This window comes from Macaca nemestrina, chromosome 7, assembly GCF_043159975.1.
Source record: "Macaca nemestrina isolate mMacNem1 chromosome 7, mMacNem.hap1, whole genome shotgun sequence".
Lineage (NCBI taxonomy): Eukaryota > Metazoa > Chordata > Mammalia > Primates > Cercopithecidae > Macaca > Macaca nemestrina.
The window spans coordinates 111,887,665-111,910,265 of NC_092131.1; positions in this window are offsets into that span (position 1 = coordinate 111,887,665).

The window sequence follows — 22,601 nt, forward strand, 5'->3', positions numbered from 1 at the left end:
GGAAATCTGGAAAGAAGTTTTCTCAGAAACTGCTTAGTGTTCTGTTAATTCATCTCACAGAGTTACATCTGTATTTCGTGGATCTCTTTGCTAGCCTTATTTCTGTGGAATCTGAGAACAGATATTTCGGATCCCTTTGGAGACTATAGGGCCAAAGGAAATATCCTCCGATAAGAAAGAGGAAGAAGCTTTTTGAGAAACTTCTTTGGGTTCTGTGAAATCATCTCACAGAGTTACAGATTTCCCCTTGGAAGCCTTTGGCTAAGACAGTTCTTGTCGAATTGGCAAAGTGATATTTGGAAGCCCATAGAGGGCGATGGTGAAAAACGAAATATCCTCAGATGAAATCTGGAAAGAAGCTTTCTGAGAAACGGCTTAGTGTTCTCTTAGTTCATCTCACAGAGGTACATCTGTATTTCGTGGATCTCTTTGCTAGCCTTATTTCTGTGGAATCTGAGAACAGATATTTCGGATCCCTTTGGAGACTGTAGGGCCTAAGGAAATATCCTCCGATAACAAAGAGTAAGAAGCTTTTTGAGAAACTTCTTTGGTTTCTGTGAAATCATCACACAGAGTTACAGCTTTCCCCTCGAGAAGCCTTTCGCTAAGACAGTTCTTGTGGAATTGGCAAAGTGATATTTGGAATCCCATAGAGGGCGATGGTGAAAAGGAAATATCCTCAGATGAAATCTGGAAAGAAGCTTTCTGAGAAACTGCTTAGTGTTCTGTTAGTTCATCTCACAGAGTTACATCTTTATTTCGTGGATCTCTTTGCTAGCCTTATTTCTGTGGAATCTGAGAACAGATATTTCGGATCCCTTTGAATACTATAGGGCCAAAGGAAATATCCTCCGATAACAAAGAGAAAGAAGCTTTCTGAGAAACTTCTTTGTGTTCTGTGAAATCGTCTCACAGAGTTACAGCTTTCCCCTCAAGAAGCCTTTCGCTAAGACAGTTCTTATGGAATTGGCAAAGTGATATTTGGAGGCCCATGGAGGGCTATGGTGAAAAAGGAAATATCCTCAGATGAAATCTGGAAAGAAGCTTTCTGAGAAACGGCTTAGTGTTCTGTTTATTTATCTCACCGAGTTACATCTGTACTTCGTGGATCTCTTTGCTAGCCTTATTTCTGTGGAATCTGAGAACACACATTTCGGATCCCTTTGGAGACTATAGGGCCAAAGGAAATATCCTCCGATAACAAAGAGAAAGAAGCTTTCTGAGAAACTTCTTTGTGTTCTGTGAAGTCATCTCACAGAGTTACAGCTTTCCTCTCGAGAAGCCTTTCGCTAAGACAGTTCTTGTGGAATTGGCAAAGTGATATTTGGAAGCCCATAGAGGGCTATGGTGAAAAAGGAAATATCCTCAGATGAAATCTGGAAAGAAGCTTTCTGAGAAACTGCTTAGTGTTCTGTTAATTCATCTCACAGAGTTACATCTGTATTTCGTGGATCTCTTTGCTAGCCTTATTTCTGTGGAATCTGAGAACAGATATTTCGGATCCCTTTCAACACTATAGGGCCAAAGGAAATATCCTGCGATAACAAAGAGAAAGAAGCTTTCTGAGAAACTTCTTTTTGTTCTGTGAAATCATCTCACAGAGTTACAGCTTTCCCCTCAAGAAGCCTTTCGCTAAGACAGTTCTTGTGGAATTGGCAAAGTGATATTTCTAAGCCCATAGAGTGCTATGGTGAAAAAGGAAATATCCTAAGATGAAATCTGGAAAGAAGCTTTCTGAGAAACTGCTTAGTGTTCTGTTAGTTCATCTCACAGAATTACATCTGTATTTCGTGGATCTCTTTGCTAGCCTTATTTCTGTGGAATCTGAGAACAGATATTTCGGATCCCTTTGAACACTATAGGGCCAAAGGAAATATCCCCCGATAAGAAAGAGAAAGAAGCTTTTTGAGAAACTTCTTTGGGTTCTGTGAAATCATCTCACAGAGTTACAGATTTCCCCTTGGAAGCCTTTCGCTAAGACAGTTTTTGTCGAATTCGCAAAGTGATATATGGAAGCCCATAGAGGGTTACGGTGAAAAAGGAAATATCCTCAGATGAAATCTGGAAAGAAGCTTTCTGAGAAACTGCTTAGTGTTCTGTTAGTTCATCTCACAGAGTTACATCTGTATTTCGTGGATCTCTTTGCTAGCCTTATTTCTGTGGAATCTGAGAACAGATATTTCGGATCCCTTTGAAGACTATAGGGCCAAAGGAAATATGCTCCGATAACAAAGAGAAAGAAGCTTTCTGAGAAACCTCTTTGTGTTCTGTGAAATCAACTCACAGAGGTACAACTTTTCCCTCAAGAAGCCTTTCGCTAAGACACTTCTTGTGGAATTGGCAAAGTGATATTTGGAAGCCCATAGAGGGCTATGGTGAAAAAGGAAATATCCTCAGATGAAATCTGGAAAGAAGCTTTCTGAGAAACTGCTTAGTGTTCTGTTTATTTATCTCACCGAGTTACATCTGTATTTCGTGGATCTCTTTGCTAACCTTATTTCTGTGGAATCTGAGAACACACATTTCGGATCCCTTTGGAGACTATAGGGACAAAGGAAATATCCTCCGATAACAAAGAGAAAGAAGCTTTTTGAGAAACTTCTTTGGGTTCTGTGAAATCATCTCACAGAGTTACAGCTTTGCCCTCAAGAAGCCTTTCGCTAAGACAGTTCTTGTGGAATTGGCAAAGTGATATTTGGAAGCCCATAGAGGGCTATGGTGTAAAAGGAAATATCCTCAGATGAAATCTGGAAAGAAGCTTTCTGAGAAACTGCTTAGTGTTCTGTTAATTCATCTCATAGAGTTACATCTGTATTTCGTGGATCTCTTTGCTAGCCTTATTTCTGTGGAATCTGAGAACAGATATTTCGGATCCCTTTGGAGACTATAGGGCCAAAGGAAATATCCTCCGATAACAAAGAGAAAGAAGCTTTTTGAGAAACTTCTTTCGGTTCCTTGAAATCATCTCACAGAGTTACAGCTTTCCCCTCAATAAGCCTTTCGCTAAGTCAGTTCTTGTGGAATTGGCAAAGTGATATTTGGAAGCCCATAGAGGGCTATGCTGAAAAAGGAAATATCCTCAGAGGAAATCTGGAAAGAAACTTTCTGAGAAACTGCTTAATGTTCTATTAATTCATCTCACAGAGTTACATCTGTATTTCGTGGATCTCTTTGCTAGCCTTATTTCTGTGGAATCTGAGAACAGATATTTCGGATCCCTTTGGAGACTATAGGGCCAAAGGAAATATCCTCCGATAACAAAGAGAAAGAAGCTTTTTGAGAAACTTCTTTGTGTTCTGTGAAATCATCTCACAGAGTTACAGCTTTCCCCTCAAGAAGCCTTTCGCTAAGACAGTTCATGTGGAATTGGCAAAGTGATATTTGGAAGCCCATAGAGGGCTATGGTGAAAAAGGAATTATCCTCAGATGAAATCTGGAAAGAAGCTTTCTGAGAAACTGCTTAGTGTTCTGTTAATTCATCTCACAGAGTTACATCTGTATTTCGTGGATCTCTTTGCTAGCCTTGTTTCTGTGGAATCTGAGAACAGATATTTCGGATCTCTTTGAACACTATAGGGCCAAAGGAAATATCCTCCGATAACAAGGAGAAAGAAGCTTTCTGAGAAACTTCTTTGTGTTCTGTGAAATCGTCTCACAGAGTTACAGCTTTCCCCTCAAGAAGCCTTTCGCTAAGACAGTTCTTGTGGAATTGGCAAAGTGATATTTGTAAGCCCTTAGAGGGCTATGGTGAAAAAGGAAATATCCACAGAGGAAATCTGGAAAGAAGCTTTCTGAGAAACTGCTTAGTGTTCTGTTAATTCATCTCACAGAGTTACATCTGTATTTCGTGGATCTCTTTGCTAGCCTTATTTCTGTGGAATCTGAGAACAGATATTTCGGATCCCTTTGAACACTATAGGGCCAAAGGAAATATCCTGCGATAACAAAGAGAAAGAAGCTTTCTGAGAAACTTCTTTTTGTTCTGTGAAATCATCTCACAGAGTTACAGCTTTCCCCTCAAGAAGCCTTTCGCTAAGACAGTTCTTGTGGAATTGGCAAAGTGATATTTGGAAGCCCATAGAGGGCTATGGTGAAAAAGGAAATATCCTCAGATGAAATCTGGAAAGAAGCTTTCTGAGAAACTGCTTAGTGTTCTGTTAGTTCATTTCACAGAATTACATCTGTATTTCGTGGATCTCTTTGCTAGCCTTATTTCTGTGGAATCTGAGAACAGATATTTCGGATCCCTTTGAACACTATAGGGCCAAAGGAAATATCCCCCGATAAGAAAGAGAAAGAAGCTTTTTGAGAAACTTCTTTGGGTTCTGTGAAATCATCTCACAGAGTTACAGATTTCCCCTTGGAAGCCTTTTGCTAAGACAGTTTTTGTCGAATTGGCAAAGTGATATTTGGAAGCCCATAGAGGGTTACGGTGAAAAAGGAAATATCCTCAGATGAAATCTGGAAAGAAGCTTTCTGAGAAACGGCTTAGTGTTCTGTTAGTTCATCTCACAGAGTTACATCTGTATTTCGTGGATCTCTTTGCTAGCCTTATTTCTGTGGAATCTGAGAACAGATATTTCGGATCCCTTTGAAGACTATAGGGCCAAAGGAAATATCCTCCGATAATAAAGAGAAAGAAGCTTTCTGAGAATCTTCTTTGTGTTCTGTGAAATCAACTCACAGAGTTACAACTTTTCCCTCAAGAAGCCTTTCGCTAAGACAGTTCTTGTGGAATTGGCAAAGTGATATTTGGAAGCCCATAGAGGGCTATGGTGAAAAAGGAAATAGCCTCAGAGGAAATCTGGAAAGAAGCTTTCTGAGAAACTGCTTAGTGTTCTGTTAATTCATCTCACAGAGTTACATCTGTATTTCGTGGATCTCTTTGCTAGCCTTATTTCTGTGGAATCTGAGAACAGATATTTCGGATCCCTTTGGAGACTATAGGGCCAAAGGAAATAACCTCCGATAACAAAGAGAAAGAAGCTTTTTGAGAAACTTCTTTGTGTTCTGTGAAATCATCTCACAGAGTTACAGCTTTCCCCTCAAGAAGCCTTTTGCTAAGACAGTTCTTGTGTAATTGGCAAAGTGATATTTGGAAGCCCATAGAGGGCTATGCTGAAAAAGGAAATATCCTCAGATGAAATCTGGAAAGAAGCTTTCTGAGAAACTGCTTAGTGTTCTTTTAGTTCATCTCACAGAGTTACATCTGTATTTCGTGGATCTCGTTGCTAGCCTTATTTCTTTGGAATCTGAGAACAGATATTTCGGATCCCTTTGAAGACTATAGGGCCAAAGGAAATATCCTCCGATAACAAAGAGAAAGAAGCTTTCTGAGAAACTTCTTTGTGTTCTGTGAAATCAACTCACAGAGGTACAACTTTTCCCTCAAGAAGCCTTTCGCTAAGACAGTTCTTGTGGAATTGGCAAAGTGATATTTGGAAGCCCATAGAGGGCTATTGTGATAAAGGAAATATCCTCAGATGAAATCTGGAAAGAAGCTTTCTGAGAAACTGCTTAGTGTTCTGTTAATTCATCTCATAGAGTTACATCTGTATTTCGTGGATCTCTTTGCTAGCCTTATTTCTGTGGAATCTGAGAACAGATATTTCGGATCCCTTTGGAGACTATAGGGCCAAAGGAAATATCCTCCGATAACAAAGAGAAAGAAGCTTTTTGAGAAACTTCTTTGTGTTCCTTGAAATCATCTCACAGAGTTACAGCTTTCCCCTCAAGAAGCCTTTCGCTAAGTCAGTTCTTGTGGAATTGGCAAAGTGATATTTGGAAGCCCATAGAGGGCTATGGTGAAAAAGGAAATATCCTCAGAGGAAATCTGGAAAGAAGCTTTCTGAGAAACTGCTTAATGTTCTATTAATTCATCTCACAGAGTTACATCTGTATTTCGTGGATCTCTTTGCTAGCCTTATTTCTGTGGAATCTGAGAGCAGATATTTCGGATCCCTTTGGAGACTATAGGGCCAAAGGAAATATCCTCCGATAACAAAGAGAAAGAAGCTTTTTGAGAAACTTCTTTGTGTTCTGTGAAATCATCTCACAGAGTTACAGCTTTCCCCTAATGAAGCCTTTCGCTAAGACAGTTCTTGTGGAATTGGCAAATTGATATTTGGAAGCCCATAGAGGGCTATGGTGAAAAAGGAAATATCCTCAGATGAAATCTGGAAAGAAGCTTTCTGAGAAACTGCTTAGTGTTCTGTTAATTCATCTCACAGAGTTACATCTGTATTTCGTGGATCTCTTTGCTAGCCTTATTTCTGTGGAATCTGAGAACAGATATTTCGGATCTCTTTGAACACTATAGGGCCAAAGGAAATATCCTCCGATAACAAAGAGAAAGAAGCTTTCTGAGAAACTTCTTTGTGTTCTGTGAAATCATCTCACAGAGTTACAGCTTTCCCCTTGGAAGCCTTTAGCTAAGACAGTTCTTGTGGAATTGGCAAAGTGATATTTGGAAGCCCATAGAGGGCTATGGTGAAAAAGGAAATATCCTCAGAGGAAATCTGGAAAGAAGCTTTTTGAGAAACGGCTTAGTGTTCTGTAAATTCATCTCACAGAGTTACATCTGTATTTCGTGGATCTCTTTGCTAGCCTTATTTCTTTGGAATCTGAGAACAGAAATTTCGGATCCCTTTGAGTACTATAGGGCCAAAGGAAATATCCTCCGATAACAAAGAGAAAGAAGCTTTCTGAGAAACTTCTTTGTGTTCTGTGAAATCAACTCACAGAGTTACAGCTTTTCCCTCAAGAAGCCTTTCGCTAAGACAGTTCTTGTGGAATTGGCAAAGTGATATTTGGAAGCCCATAGAGGTCTATCGTGAAAAAGGAAATATCCTCAGAGGAAATCTGGAAAGAAGCTTTCTGAGAAACGGCTTAGTGTTCTGTTAGTTCATCTCACAGAGTTATATCTGTATTTCGTGGATCTCTTTGCTAGCCTTATTTCTGTGGAATCTGAGAACAGATATTTCGGATCCCTTTGGAGACTATAGGGCCAAAGGAAATATCGTCCGATAACAAAGAGAAAGAAGCTTTCTGAGAAACTTCTTTGTGTTCTGTGAAATCATCTCACAGAGTTACAGCTTTCCCCTCAAGAAGCCTTTCGCTAAGACAGTTCTTGTGGAATTGGCAAAGTGATATTTTGAAGCCCATAGAGGGCTATGGTGAAAAAGGAAATATCCTCAGATGAAATCTGGAAAGAAGCTTTCTGAGAAACTGCTTAGTGTTCTGTTAATTCATCTCACAGAGTTACATCTGTATTTCGTGGATCTCTTTGCTAGCCTTATTTCTGTGGAATCTGAGAACAGAAATTTCGGATCCCTTTGAGGACTATAGGGCCAAAGCAAATATCCTCCCATAACAAAGATGAAGAAGCTTTCTGAGGAACTTCTTTGTGTTCTGTGAAATCAACTCACAGAGTTACAGCTTTCCCCTCAAGAAGCCTTTCGCTAAGACAGTTCTTGTGGAATTGGCAAAGTGATATTTGGAAGCCCATAGAGGTCTATCGTGAAAAAGGAAATATCCTCAGAGGAAATCTGGAAAGAAGCTTTCTGAGAAACTCTTAGTGTTCTGTTAATTTATCTAACAGAGTTACATCTGTATTTCGTGGATTTCTTTGCTAGCCTTATTTCTGTGGAATCTGAGAACAGATATTTCGGATCCCTTGGAAGACTATAGGGCCAAGGGAAATATCCTCCGATAACAAAGAGAAAGAAGCTTTCTGAGAAACTTCTTTGTGTTCTGTGAAATCATCTCACAGAGTTACAGCTTTCCCCTCAAGAAGCCTTTCGCTAAGACAGTTCTTGTGGAATTGGCAAAGTGATATTTGGAAGCCCATAGAGAGCTAGGGTGAAAAAGGAAATATCCTCAGATGAAATCTGGAAAGAAGCTTTCTGAGAAACTGCTTAGTGTTCTGTTAATTCATCTGACAGAGTTACATCTGTATTTCGTGGATCTCTTTGCTAGCCTTATTTCTGTGGAATCTGAGAACAGATATTTCGGATCCCTTTGGAGACTGTAGGGCCAAAGGAAATATCCTCCCATAACAAAGAGAAAGAAGCTTTCTGAGAAACTTCTTTGTGTTCTGTGAAATCAACTCACAGAGTTACAGCTTTCCCCTCAAGAAGCCTTTCGCTAAGACAGTTCTTGTGGAATTGGCAAAGTGATATTTGGAAGCCCATAGAGGTCTATCGTGAAAAAGGAAATATCCTCAGAGGAAATCTGGAAAGAAGCTTTCTGAGAAACTGCTTAGTGTTCTGTTAATTTATCTAACAGAGTTACATCTGTATTTCGTGGATCCATTTGCTAGCCTTATTTCTGTGGAATCTGAGAACAGATATTTCGGATCCCTTTGGAGACTATAGGGCCAAAGGAAATATCCTCCGATAACAAAGAGAAAGAAGCTTTTTGAGACTTCTTTGGGTTCTGTGAAATCATCTCACAGAGTTACAGCTTTCCCCTCAAGAAGCCTTTCGCTAAGACAGTTCTTGTGGAATTGGCAAAGTGATATTTGGAAGCCCATAGAGGGCTATGGTGAAAAAGGAAATATCCTCAGATGAAATCTGGAAAGAAGCTTTCTGAGAAACTGCTTAATGTTCTATTAATTCATCTCACAGAGTTACATCTGTATTTCGTGGATCTCTTTGCTAGCCTTATTTCTGTGAAATCTGAGAACAGATATTTCGGATCCCTTTGGAGACTATAGGGCCAAAGGAAATATCCTCCGAAAACAAAGAGAAAGAAGCTTTTTGAGAAACTTCTTTGTGTTCTGTGAAATCATCTCACAGAGTTACAGCTTTCCCCTCAAGAAGCCTTTCGCTAAGACAGTTCTTGTGGAATTGGCAAAGTGATATTTGGAAGCCCATAGAGGGCTATGGTGAAAAAGGAAATATCCTCAGAGGAAATCTGGAAAGAAGCTTTCTGAGAAACTGTTTAGTGTTCTGTTAATTCATCTCACAGAGTTACATCTGTATTTCGTGGATCTCTTTGCTAGCCTTATTTCTGTGGAATCTGAGAACAGATATTTCGGATCCCTTTGGAGACTATAGGGCCAAAGGAAATATCCTCCGATAAAAGGAGATAGGAGCATTTTGAGAAACATCTTTGTGTTCTTTCAAATCATCTCACAGAGTTAGAGCTTTCCCCTCAAGAAGCCTTTCGCTAAAACAGTTCTTGTGGAATTGGGAAAGTGATATTTGGAACCCCTAGAGGGCTATGGTGAAAAACGAAATATCCTCAGATGAAATCTGGAAAGAAGCTTTCTGAGAAACTGCTTAGTGTTCTGTTTATTCATCTCACAGAGTTACATCTGTATTTCGTGGATCTCTTTGCTAGCCTTATTTCTGTGGAATCTGAGAACAGAAATTTCGGATCCCTTTGAGGACTATAGGGCCAAAGGAAATATCCTCCCATAACAAAGAGAAAGAAGCTTTCTGAGAAACTTCTTTGTGTTCTGTGAAATCAACTCACAGAGTTACAGCTTTCCCCTCAAGAAGCCTTTCGCTAAGACAGTTTTTGTGGAATTGGCAAAGTGATATTTGGAAGCCCAAAGAGGGCTATGGTGAAAAAGGAAATATCCTCAGATGAAATCTGGAAAGAAACTTTCTGAGAAACTGCTTAGTGTTCTGTTAGTTCGTCTCACAGAGTTACATCTCTATTTCGTGGATCTCTTTGCTAGCCTTATTTCTGTGGAATCTGAGAACAGATATTTCGGATCCCTTTGGAGACTATAGGGCCAAAGGAAATATCCTCCGATAACAAAGAGAAAGAAGCTTTCTGAGAACCTTCTTTGTGTTCTGTGAAATCATCTCACAGAGTTACAGCTTTCCCCTCAAGAAGCCTTTCGCTAAGACAGTTCTTGTGGAATTGGCAAAGTGATATTTGGAACCCCTAGAGGGCTATGGTGAAAAAGGAAATATCCTCAGATGAAATCTGGAAAGAAGCTTTCTGAGAAACTACTTGGTGTTCTGTTAATTCATCTCACAGAGTTACATCTGTATTTCGTGGATCTCTTTGCTAGCCTTATTTCTGTGGAATCTGAGAACAGATATTTCGGATCCCTTTGAAGACTATAGGGACAAAGGAAATATCGTCCGATAACAAAAAGAAAGAAGCTTTCTCAGAAACTTCTTTGCGTTCTTTGAAATCATCTCACAGAGTTACAGCTTTCCCCTCAAGAAGCCTTTCGCTGAGACAGTTCTTGTGGAATTGGCAAAGTGATATTTGGAAGCCCATGGAGGGCTATGGTGAAAAAGGAAATATCCTCAGATGAAATCTGGAAAGAAGCTTTCTGAGAAACTGCTTAGTGTTCTGTTGATTCATCTCACAGAGTTACATCTGTATTTCGTGGATCTCTTTGCTAGCCTTATTTCTGTGGAATCTGAGAACAGATATTTCGGATCACTTTGAAGACTATAGGGCCAAAGGAAATATCCTCCGATAACAAAGAGAAAGAAGCTTTCTGAGAAACTTCTTTGTGTTCTGTGAAATCAACTCACAGAGTTACAACATTTCCCTCAAGAAGCCTTTCGCTAAGACAGTTCTTGTGGAATTGGCAAAGTGATATTTGGAAGCCCATGGAGGGCTATGGTGAAAAAGGAAATATCCTCAGATGAAATCTGGAAAGAAGCTTTCTGAGAAACTGCTTAGTGTTCTGTTAATTCATCTCACAGAGTTACATCTGTATTTCGTGGATCTCTTTGCTAGCCTTATTTCTGTGGAATCTGAGAACAGATATTTCGGATCCCTTTGGAGACTATAGGGCCAAAGGAAATAACCTCCGATAACAGGGAGAAAGGAGCATTTTGAGAAACATCTTTGTGTTCTTTGAAATCATCTCACAGAGTTACAGCTTTCCCCTCAAGAAGCCTTTCGCTAAGACAGTTCTTGTGGAATTGGCAAAGTGATATTTGGAAGCCCTTAGAGGGCTATGGTGAAAAAGGAAATATCCTCAGAGGAAATCTGGAAAGAAGCTTTCGGAGAAACTGCTTAGTGTTCTGTTAGTTCATCTCACAGAGTTACATCTGTATTTCGTGGATCTCTTTGCTAGCCTTATTTCTGTGGAATCTGAGAACAGATATTTCGGATCCCTTGGAAGACTATAGGGCCAAAGGAAATATCCTCCGATAACAAAGAGAAAGAAGCTTCTTGAGAAACTTCTTTGTGTTCTGTGAAATCATCTCACAGAGTTACAGCTTTCCCCTCCCGAAGCCTTTCGCTAAGACAGTTCTTATGGAATTGGCACTGTGATATTTGGAAGCCCATAGAGGGCTATGGTGAAAAAGGAAATATCCTCAGAGGAAATCTGGAAAGAAGCTTTCTGAGAAACTGCTTACTGTTCTGTTAGTTCATCTCACCGAGTTACATCTGTATTTCGTGGATCTCTTTGCTAGCCTTATTTCTGTGGAATCTGAGAACAGATATTTCGGATCCCTTTGGAGACTATAGGGCCAAAGGAAATATCCTCCGATAACAGGGAGAAAGGAGCATTTTGAGAAACATCTTTGTGTTCTTTGAAATCATCTCACAGAGTTACAGCTTTCCCCTCAAGAAGCCTTTCGCTAAGACAGTTCTTGTGGAATTGGCAAAGTGATATTTGGAAGCCCATAGAGGGCTATGGTGAAAAAGGAAATATTCTCAGAGGAAATCTGGAAAGAAGCTTTCTGAGAAACTGCTTAGTGTTCTGTTTATTTATCTCACCGAGTTACATCTGTATTTCGTGGATCTCTTTGCTGGCCTTATTTCTGTGGAATCTGAGAACACACATTTCGGATCCCTTTGGAGACTATAGGGCCAAAGGAAATATCCTCCGATAACAAAGAGAAAGAAGCTTCTTGAGAAACTTCTTTGGTTTCTGTGAAATCATCTCACAGAGTTACAGCTTTTCCCTCAAGAAGCCTTTCGCTAAGACAGTTCTTGTGGAATTGGCAAAGTGATATTTGGAAGCCCATAGAGGGCTATGGTGAAAAAGGAAATATCCTCAGAGGAAATCTGTAAAGAAGCTTTCTGAGAAACTGCTTAGTGTTCTGTTAATTCATCTCACAGAGTTACATCTGTATTTCGTGGATGTCTTTGCTAGCCTTATTTCTGTGGAATCTGAGAAGAGATATTTCGGATCCCTTTGAAGACTATAGGGCCAAAGGAAATATCCTCCGATAACAAAGAGAGAGAAGCTTTCTGAGAAACTTCTTTGTGTTCTGTGAAATCATCTCACAGAGTTACAGCTTTCCCCTCAAGAAGACTTTCGCTAAGACAGTTGTTGTGGAATTGGCAAAGTGATATTTGGAAGCCCATAGAGGGCGATGATTAAAAAGGAAATATCCTCACATGAAATCTGGAAAGAAGCTTTCTGAGAAACTGCTTAGTGTTCTGTTAGTTCATCTCACAGAGTTACATCTGTATTTCGTGGATCTCTTTGCTAGCCTTATTTCTGTGGAATCTGAGAACAGATATTTCGGATCCCTTTGAAGACTATAGGGCCAAAGGAAATATCCTCCGATAACAAAGAGAAAGAAGCTTTCTGAGAAACTTCTTTGTGTTCTGTGAAATCATCTCACAGAGTTACAGCTTTTCCCTCAAGAAGCCTTTGCTAAGACAGTTCTTGTGGAATTGGCAAAGTGATATTTGGAAGCCCATAGAGGGCTATGGTGAAAAAGGAAATATCATCAGAGGAAATCTGGAAAGAAGCTTTCTGAGAAACTGCTTAGTGTTCTGTTAATTTATCTCACAGAGTTACATCTGTATTTCGTGGATCTCTTTGCTAGCCTTATTTCTGTGGAATCTGAGAACAGATATTTCGGATCCCTTTGGAGACTATAGGGCCAAAGGAAATATCCTCCGATAACAAAGAGAAAGAAGCTTTCTGAGAAACTTCTTTGTGTTCTGTGAAATCATCTCACAGAGTTACAGCTTTCCCCTCCCGAAGCCTTTCGCTAAGACAGTTCTTATGGAATTGGCACAGTGATATTTGGAAGCCCATAGAGGGCTATGGTGAAAAAGGAAATATCCTCAGAGGAAATCTGGAAAGAAGCTTTCTGAGAAACTGCTTACTGTTCTGTTAGTTCATCTCACCGAGTTACATCTGTATTTCGTGGATCTCTTTGCTAGCCTTATTTCTGTGGAATCTGAGAACAGATATTTCGGATCCCTTTGGAGACTATAGGGCCAAAGGAAATATCCTCCGATAACAGGGAGAAAGGAGCATTTTGAGAAACATCTTTGTGTTCTTTGAAATCATCTCACAGAGTTACAGCTTTCCCCTCAAGAAGCCTTTCGCTAAGACAGTTCCTGTGGAATTGGCAAAGTGATATTTGGAAGCCCTTAGAGGGCTATGGTGAAAAAGGAAATATCCTCAGAGGAAATCTGGAAAGAAGCTTTCGGAGAAACTGCTTAGTGTTCTGTTAGTTCATCTCACAGAGTTACATCTGTATTTCGTGGATCTCTTTGCTAGCCTTATTTCTGTGGAATCTGAGAACAGATATTTCGGATCCCTTGGAAGACTATAGGGCCAAAGGAAATATCCTCCGATAACAAAGAGAAAGAAGCTTTCTGAGAAACTTCTTTGTGTTCTGTGAAATCAACTCACAGAGTTACAACTTTTCCCTCAAGAAGCCTTTCGCAAAGACAGTTCTTGTGGAATAGGCAAAGTGATATTTGGAAGCCCATAGAGGGCTATGGTGAAAAAGGAAATATTCTCAGAGGAAATCTGGAAAGAAGCTTTCTGAGAAACTGCTTAGTGTTCTGTTTATTTATCTCACCGAGTTACATCTGTATTTCGTGGATCTCTTTGCTAGCCTTATTTCTGTGGAATCTGAGAACTCACATTTCGGATCCCTTTGGAGACTATAGGGCCAAAGGAAATATCCTCCGATAACAAAGAGAAAGAAGCTTCTTGAGAAACTTCTTTGGTTTCTGTGAAATCATCTCACAGAGTTACAGCTTTTCCCTCAAGAAGCCTTTCGCTAAGACAGTTCTTGTGGAATTGGCAAAGTGATATTTGGAAGCCCATAGAGGGCTATGGTGAAAAAGGAAATATCCTCAGAGGAAATCTGTAAAGAAGCTTTCTGAGAAACTGCTTAGTGTTCTGTTAATTCATCTCACAGAGTTACATCTGTATTTCGTGGATGTCTTTGCTAGCCTTATTTCTGTGGAATCTGAGAAGAGATATTTCGGATCCCTTTGAAGACTATAGGGCCAAAGGAAATATCCTCCGATAACAAAGAGAGAGAAGCTTTCTGAGAAACTTCTTTGTGTTCTGTGAAATCATCTCACAGAGTTACAGCTTTCCCCTCAAGAAGACTTTCGCTAAGACAGTTGTTGTGGAATTGGCAAAGTGATATTTGGAAGCCCATAGAGGGCGATGATTAAAAAGGAAATATCCTCAGAAGAAATGTTGAAAGAAGCTTTCTGAGAAACTGCTTAGTGTTCTGTTAGTTCATCTCACAGAGTTACATCTGTATTTCGTGGATCTCTTTGCTAGCCTTATTTCTGTGGAATCTGAGAACAGATATTTCGGATCCCTTTGAAGACTATAGGGCCAAAGGAAATATCCTCCGATAACAAAGAGAAAGAAGCTTTCTGAGAAACTTCTTTGTGTTCTGTGAAATCATCTCACAGAGTTACAGCTTTTCCCTCAAGAAGCCTTTGCTAAGACAGTTCTTGTGGAATTGGCAAAGTGATATTTGGAAGCCCATAGAGGGCTATGGTGAAAAAGGAAATATCATCAGAGGAAATCTGGAAAGAAGCTTTCTGAGAAACTGCTTAGTGTTCTGTTAATTTATCTCACAGAGTTACATCTGTATTTCGTGGATCTCTTTGCTAGCCTTATTTCTGTGGAATCTGAGAACAGATATTTCGGATCCCTTTGAAGACTATAGGGCCAAAGGAAATATCCTCCGATAACAAAGAGAAAGAAGCTTTCTGAGAAACTTCTTTGTGTTCTGTGAAATCATCTCACAGAGTTACAGCTTTCCCCTCCCGAAGCCTTTCGCTAAGACAGTTCTTATGGAATTGGCACAGTGATATTTGGAAGCCCATAGAGGGCTATGGTGAAAAAGGAAATATCCTCAGAGGAAATCTGGAAAGAAGCTTTCTGAGAAACTGCTTACTGTTCTGTTAGTTCATCTCACCGAGTTACATCTGTATTTCGTGGATCTCTTTGCTAGCCTTATTTCTGTGGAATCTGAGAACAGATATTTCGGATCCCTTTGAATACTATATGGCAAAAGGAAATATCTTCCGATACCAAAGAGAAAGAAGCTTTTTGAGAAACATCTTTGTGTTCTTTGAAATCATCTCACAGAGTTACAGCTTTCCCCTCAAGAAGCCTTTCGCTAAGACAGTTCTTGTGGAATTGGCAAAGTGATATTTGGAAGCCCTTAGAGGGCTATGGTGAAAAAGGAAATATCCTCAGAGGAAATCTGGAAAGAAGCTTTCGGAGAAACTGCTTAGTGTTCTGTTAGTTCATCTCACAGATTTACATCTGTATTTCGTGGATCTCTTTGCTAGCCTAATTTCTGTGGAATCTGAGAACAGATATTTCGGATCCCTTGGAAGACTATAGGGCCAAAGGAAATATCCTCCGATAACAAAGAGAAAGAAGCTTTCTGAGAAACTTCTTTGTGTTCTGTTAAATCAACTAACAGAGTTACAACTTTTCCCTCAAGAAGCCTTTCGCTAAGACAGTTCTTGTGGAATAGGCAAAGTGATATTTGGAAGCCCATAGAGGGCTATGGTGAAAAAGGAAATATCCTCAGAGGAAATCTGGAAAGAAGCTTTCTGAGAAACTGCTTAGTGTTCTGTTTATTTATCTCACCGAGTTACATCTGTATTTCGTGGATCTCTTTGCTAGCCTTATTTCTGTGGAATCTGAGAACACACATTTCGGATCCCTTTGGAGACTATAGGGCCAAAGGAAATATCCTCCGATAACAAAGAGAAAGAAGCTTCTTGAGAAACTTCTTTGGGTTCTGTGAAATCATCTCACAGAGTTACAGCTTTTCCCTCAAGAAGCCTTTCGCTAAGACAGTTCTTGTGGAATTGGCAAAGTGATATTTGGAAGCCCATAGAGGGCTATGGTGAAAAAGGAAATATCCTCAGAGGAAATCTGTAAAGAAGCTTTCTGAGAAACTGCTTAGTGTTCTGTTAATTCATCTCACAGAGTTACATCTGTATTTCGTGGATGTCTTTGCTAGCCTTATTTCTGTGGAATCTGAGAAGAGATATTTCGGATCCCTTTGAAGACTATAGGGCCAAAGGAAATATCCTCCGATAACAAAGAGAAAGAAGCTTTCTGAGAAACTTCTTTGTGTTCTGTGAAATCAACTAACAGAGTTACAGCTTTCCCCTCAAGAAGCCTTTCGCTAAGACAGTTCTTGTGGAATTGGCAAAGTGATATTTAGAAGCCCAAAGAGGGCTATGGTGAAAAAGGAAATATCCTCAGATGAAATCTGGAAAGAAGCTTCCTGAGAAACTCCTTAGTGTTCTGTTAATTCATCTCACAGAGTTACATCTGTATTTCGTGGATCTCTTTGCTAGCCTTATTTCTGTGGAATCTGAGAACAGATATTTCGGATACCTTTGAAGACTATAGGGCCAAAGGAAATATCCTCCGATAACAAAGAGAGAGAAGCTTTCTGAGAAACTTCTTTGTGTTCTGTGAAATCATCTCACAGAGTTACAGCTTTCCCCTCAAGAAGACTTTCGCTAAGACAGTTGTTGTGGAATTGGCAAAGTGATATTTGGAAGCCCATAGAGGGCGATGGTGAAAAAGGAAATATCCTCAGATGAAATCTGGAAAGAAGCTTTCTGAGAAACTGCTTAGTGTTCTGTTAGTTCATCTCACAGAGTTACATCTGTATTTCGTGGATCTCTTTGCTAGCCTTATTTCTGTGGAATCTGAGAACAGATATTTCGGATCCCTTTGAAGACTATAGGGCCAAAGGAAATATCCTCCGATAACAAAGAGAAAGAAGCTTTCTGAGAAACTTCTTTGTGTTCTGTGAAATCAACTCATAGAGTTACAAGTTTTCCCTCAAGAAGCCTTTCGCTAAGACAGTTCTTGTGGAATAGGCAAAGTGATATTTGGAAGCCCATAGAGGGCTATGGTGAAAAAGGAAATATCCTCAGAGGAAATCTGGAAAGAAGCTTTCTGAGAAACTGCTTAGTGTTCTGTTTATTTATCTCACCGAGTTACATCTGTATTTCGTGGATCTCTTTGCTAGCCTTATTTCTGTGGAATCTGAGAACACACATTTCGGATCCCTTTGGAGACTATAGGGCCAAAGGAAATATCCTCCGATAACAAAGAGAAAGAAGCTTCTTGAGAAACTTCTTTGTGTTCTTTGAAATCATCTCACAGAGTTACAGCTTTCCCCTCAAGAAGCCTTTTGCTAAGAGAGTTCTTGTGGAATTGGTAAAGTGATATTTGGAAGCCAATAGAGTGCTATGGTGAAAAAAGAAATATCCTCAGATGAAATCTGGAAAGAAGCTTTCTGAGAAACTGCTTAGTGTTCTGTTAATTCATCTCACAGAGTTACATCTGTATTTCGTGGATCTCTTTGCTAGCCTTATTTCTGTGGAATCTGAGAACAGATATTTCGGATCCCTTTGAAGACTATAGGGCCAAAGGAAATATCCTCCGATAACAAAGAGAAAGAAGCTTTCTGAGAAACTTCTTTGTGTTCTGTGAAATCATCTCACAGACTTACAGCTTTCCCCTCAAGAAGCCTTTCGCTAAGACAGTTCTTGTGGAATTGGCAAAGTGATATTTGGAAGCCCATAGAGGGCTATGGTGAAAAAGGAAATATCCTCAGCTGAAATCTGGAAAGAAGCTTTCTGTGAAACTGCTTAGTGTTCTGTTAGTTCATCTCACAGAGTTACATCTGTATTTCGTGGATCTCTTTGCTAGCCTTATTTCTGTGTAATCTGAGAAGAGATATTTCGGATCCCTTTGAAGACTATAGGGCCAAAGGAAATATCCTCCGATAACAAAGAGAAAGAAGCTTTCTGAGAAACTTCTTTGTGTTCTGTGAAATCAACTCACAGAGTTACAATTTTTCCCTCAAGAAGCCTTTCGCTAAGACAGTTCTTGTGGAATTGGTAAAGTGATATTTGGAAGCCCATAGAGGGCTATGGTTAAAAAGGAAATATCCTCAGATGAAATCTGGAAAGAAGCTTTCTGAGAAACTGCTTAGTGTTCTGTTTATTTATCTCACCGAGTTACATCTGTATTTCGTGGATCTCTTTGCTAGCCTTATTTCTGTGGAATCTGAGAACAGATATTTCGGATCCCTTTGAAGACTATAGGGCCAAAGGAAATATCCTCCGATAACAAAGAGAAAGAAGCTTTCTCAGAAACTTCTTTGTGTTCTGTGAAATCAACTCACTGAGTTACAACTTTCCCCTCAAGAAGCCTTTCGCTAAGACAGTTCTTGTGGAATTGGCAAAGTGATATTTGGAAGCCCATAGAGGGCTATGGTGAAAAAGGAAATATCCTCAGAGGAAATCTGTAAAGAAGCTTTCTGAGAAACTGCTTAGTGTTCAGTTAATTTATCTCACAGAGTTACATCTGTATTTCGTGGATCTCTTTGCTAGCCTTATTTCTGTGGAATCTGAGAACAGATATTTCGGATCCCTTTTAAGACTATAGGGCCAAAGGAAATATCCTCCGATAACAAAGAGAAAGAAGCTTTCTGAGAAACTTCTTTGTGTTCTGTGAAATCAACTCACAGAGTTACAGCTTTCCCCTCAAGAAGCCTTTCGCTAAGACAGTTCTTGTGGAATTGGCAAAGTGATAATTAGAAGCCCAAAGAGGGCTATGGTGAAAAAGGAAATATCCTCAGATGAAATCTGGAAAGAAGCTTCCTGAGAAACTCCTTAGTGTTCTGTTAACTAATCTCACAGAGTTATCTCTGTATTTCGTGCATCTCTTTGCTAGCCTTATTTCTGTGGAATCTGAGAACAGATATTTCGGATCCCTTTGAAGACTATAGGGCCAAAGGAAATATCCTCCGATAACAAAGAGAAAGAAGCTTTTTGAGAAACTTCTTGTGTTCTTTGAAATCATCTCAGAGAGTTACAGCTTTCCCCTCAAGAAGCCTTTCGCTAAGACAGTTCTTGTGGAATTGGCAATGTGATATTTGGAAGCCCATGGAGGGCTATGGTGAAAAAGGAAATATCCTCAGAGGAAATCTGGAAAGAAGCTTTCTGAGAAACTGCTTAGTGTTCTGTTAATTCATCTCACAGAGTTACATCTGTATTTCGTGGATGTCTTTGCTAGCCTTGTTTCTGTGGAATCTGAGAAGAGATATTTCGGATCCCTTTGAAGACTATAGGGCCAAAGGAAATATCCTCCGATAACAAAGAGAAAGAAGCTTTCTGAGAAACTTCTTTGTGTTCTGTGAAATCATCTCACAGAGTTACAGCTTTCCCCTCAAGAAGCCTTTCGCTAAGACAGTTCTTGTGGAATTGGCAAAGTGATATTTGGAAGCCCATAGAGGGCGATGATTAAAAAGGAAATATCCTCAGATGAAATCTGGAAAGAAGCTTTCTGAGAAACTGCTTAGTGTTCTGTTAGTTCATCTCACAGAGTTACATCTGTATTTCGTGGATCTCTTTGCTAGCCTTATTTCTGTGGAATCTGAGAACAGATATTTCGGATCCCTTTGAAGACTATAGGGCCAAAGGAAATATCCTCCGATAACAAAGAGAAAGAAGCTTTCTGAGAAACTTCTTTGTGTTCTGTGAAATCATCTCACAGAGTTACAACTTTTCCCTCAAGAAGCCTTTCGCTAAGACAGTTCTTGTGGAATTGGCAAAGTGATATTTGGAAGCCCATAGAGGGCTATGGTAAAAAAGGAAATATCCTCAGATGAAATCTGGAAAGAAGCTTTCTGAGAAACTCCTTAGTGTTCTGTTAATTCATCTCACAGAGTTACATCTGTATTTCGTGGATCTCTTTGCTAGCCTTATTTCTGTGGAATCTGAGAACAGATATTTCGGATCCCTTTGGAGACTATAGGGCTAAAGGAAATATCCTCCGCTAACAAACAGAAAGAAGCTTTTTGAGAAACTTCTTTGTGTTCTGTGAAATCAACTCACAGAGTTACAACATTTCCCTCAAGAAGCCTTTCGCCAAGACAGTTCTTGTGGAATTGGCAAAGTGATATTTGGAAGTCCATAGAGGGCTATGGTGAAAAAGGAAATATCCTCAGAGGAAATCTGGAAAGAAGCTTTCTGAGAAACTGCTTAGTGTTCTTTTTATTTATCTCACCGAGTTACATCTGTATTTCGTGGATCTCTTTGCTAGCCTTATTTCTGTGGAATCTGAGAACACACATTTCGGATCCCTTTGGAGACTATAGGGCCAAAGGAAATATCCTCCGATAACAAAGAGAAAGAAGCTTTTTGAGAAACTTCTTTGGGTTCTGTGAAATCATCTCACAGAGTTACAGCATTTCCCTCAAGAAGCCTTTCGCTAAGACAGTTCTTGTGGAATTGGCAAAGTGATATTTGGAAGCCCATAGAGGGCTATGGTGAAAAAGGAAATAACCTCAGATGAAATCTGGAAAGAATCTTTCTGAGAAACTGCTTAGTGTTCTGTTAATTCATCTCACAGAGTTACATCTGTATTTCGTGGATCTCTTTGCTAGCCTTATTTCTGTGGAATCTGAGAACAGATATTTCGGATCCCTTTGGAGACTATAGGGCTAAAGGAAATATCATCCGATAACAAAGAGAAAGAAGCTTTCTGAGAAACTTCTTTGTGTTCTGTGAAATCAACTCACAGAATTACAGCTTTCCCCTCAAGAAGCCTTTCGCTAAGACAGTTCTTGTGGAATTGGCAAAGTGATAATTGGAAGCCCATAGGGGGCTATGGTGAAAAAGGAAATATCCTCAGTTGAAATCTGGAAAGAAGCTTTCTGAGAAACTGCTTAGTGTTCTGTTAATTCATCTCAAAGTTACATCTGTATTTCGTGGATCTCTTTGCTAGCCTTATTTCTGTGGAATCTGAGAACAGATATTTCGGATCCCTTTGGAGACTATAGGGCCAAAGGAAATATCCTCCGCTAACAAAGAGAAAGAAGCTTTTTGAGAAACTTCTTTGTGTTCCTTGAAATCATCTCACAGAGTTACAGCTTTCCCCTCAAGAAGCCTTTCGCTAAGACAGTTCTTGTGGAATTGGCAAAGTGATATTTGGAAGCCCATAGAGGGCGATGATTAAAAAGGAAATATCCTCAGATGAAATCTGGAAAGAAGCTTTCTGAGAAACTGCTTAGTGTTCTGTTAGTTCATCTCACAGAGTTACATCTGTATTTCGTGGATCTCTTTGCTAGCCTTATTTCTGTGGAATCTGAGAACAGATATTTCGGATCCCTTTGAAGACTATAGGGCCAAAGGAAATATCCTCCGATAACAAAGAGAAAGAAGCTTTCTGAGAAACTTCTTTGTGTTCTGTGAAATCATCTCACAGAGTTACAACTTTTCCCTCAAGAAGCCTTTCGCTAAGACAGTTCTTGTGGAATTGGCAAAGTGATATTTGGAAGCCCATACAGGGCTATGGTAAAAAAGGAAATATCCTCAGATGAAATCTGGAAAGAAGCTTTCTGAGAAACTCCTTAGTCTTCTTTTAATTCATCTCACAGAGTTACATCTGTATTTCGTGGATCTCTTTGCTAGCCTTATTTCTGTGGAATCTGAGAACAGATATTTCGGATCCCTTTGAAGACTATAGGGCCAAAGGAAATATCCTCCGATAACAAAGAGAAAGAAGCTTTCTGAGAAACTTCTTTGTGTTCTGTGAAATCAACTCACAGAGTTACAACTTTCCCATCAAGAAGCCTTTCGATTAGACAGTTCTTGTGGAATTGGCAAAGTGATATTTGGAAGCCCATAGAGGGCTATGGTGAAAAAGGAAATATCCTCAGATGAAATCTGGAAAGAAGCTTTCTGATAAACTGCTTAGTGTTCTGTTAGTTCATCTCACAGAGTTACATCTGTATTTCGTGGATCTCTTTGCTAGCCTTATTTCTGTGGAATCTGAGAACAGATATTTCGGATCCCTTTGAAGACTATAGGGCCAAAGGAAATATCCTCCGATAACAAAGAGAAAGAAGCTTTCTGAGAAACTTCTTTGTGTTCTGTGAAATCAACTCACAGAGTTACAGCTTTCCCTTCAAGAAGCCTTTCGATAAGACAGTTCTTGTGGAATTGGCAAAGTGATATTTGGAAGCCCATCGAGGGCTATGGTGAAAAAGGAAATATCCTCAGAGGATATATGGAAAGAATCTTTCAGAGAAACTGCTTAGTGTTCTGTTAATTCATCTCACAGCGTTATATCTGTGTTTCGTGGATCTATTTGCTAGCCTTATTTCTGTGGAATCTGAGAACAGATATTTCGGATCCCTTTGGAGACTATAGGGCCAAAGGAAATATCCTCCGATAACAAAGAGAGAGAAGCTTTTTGAGAAACTTCTTTGGGTTCTGTGAAATCATCTCACAGAGTTACAGCTTTCCCCTCAAGAAGCCTTTCGCTAAGACAGTTCTTTTGGAATTGGCAAAGTGATATTTGGAAGCCCATAGAGGGCTATGGT